The sequence below is a fragment of the Penaeus monodon genome, chromosome 24 (genome assembly GCF_015228065.2).
Source record: "Penaeus monodon isolate SGIC_2016 chromosome 24, NSTDA_Pmon_1, whole genome shotgun sequence".
NCBI classification, from domain to species: domain Eukaryota; kingdom Metazoa; phylum Arthropoda; class Malacostraca; order Decapoda; family Penaeidae; genus Penaeus; species Penaeus monodon.
In genome coordinates, this window is record NC_051409.1 from 217,900 (window position 1) to 218,501 (window position 602).

Consider the following 602-nt stretch of genomic DNA (forward strand, 5'->3'; position numbering starts at 1 on the left):
AGCTTATGTAAATATCCCCGTTTGCATGTGCTGTTCATATTACTTTATCTATTTTCACTTTAATGAAGGGATAAGTAACCTTTTAGACTTAATGTATTGCGTGACTGTGATGTTTGACATTTAGAATTTCCAATAACTTCGCTATAGATATAATTCAATTTCATTCGTTTATTCGTACTCAGAACTGCAAATCATTCTTAAAAATGTATCAAATAATCAGTGAAAAAAAAAATAATTATAAACATTATTTGTAAAATTTTCATGCAATACTGATACTGTAAGGGACGCATCTTCCAACGCTCCGTTTTCTATGTCGAGTCGTTTTGTACCCAAAAAGAAAACGGGAAATGACTTGCCACTCTTAGCGCACTTAATGCCAGGTGAATTCCCTACATATTACGTTATATAATTTGCTTAATGTGAAGGTAATTCGGTGCCTTTATAACGGTGGTCATTTGAATAGTGAAAAGGGGACTTAGTGATCATTTAAAGTAATTTTCGTGCGTTTTTTTTTTTTTTTTGAATATTGACGCGTTTAAATTGTGTGTGATATTCTGTCGTAGTTTGGGGGTCTGAATGTTGGTAAATTTATATTTGAAAAT

At 31.7% G+C, this 602-nt stretch overlaps 1 protein-coding gene across 1 annotated transcript in view; it reads left to right on the plus strand.

The window, feature by feature from the left end:
* The window catches only part of LOC119588466 (probable chitinase 2), a 22,541-nt gene that overhangs the window by 11,087 nt on the left and 10,852 nt on the right, over nucleotides 1-602 (plus strand). The window lies entirely within an intron of this gene.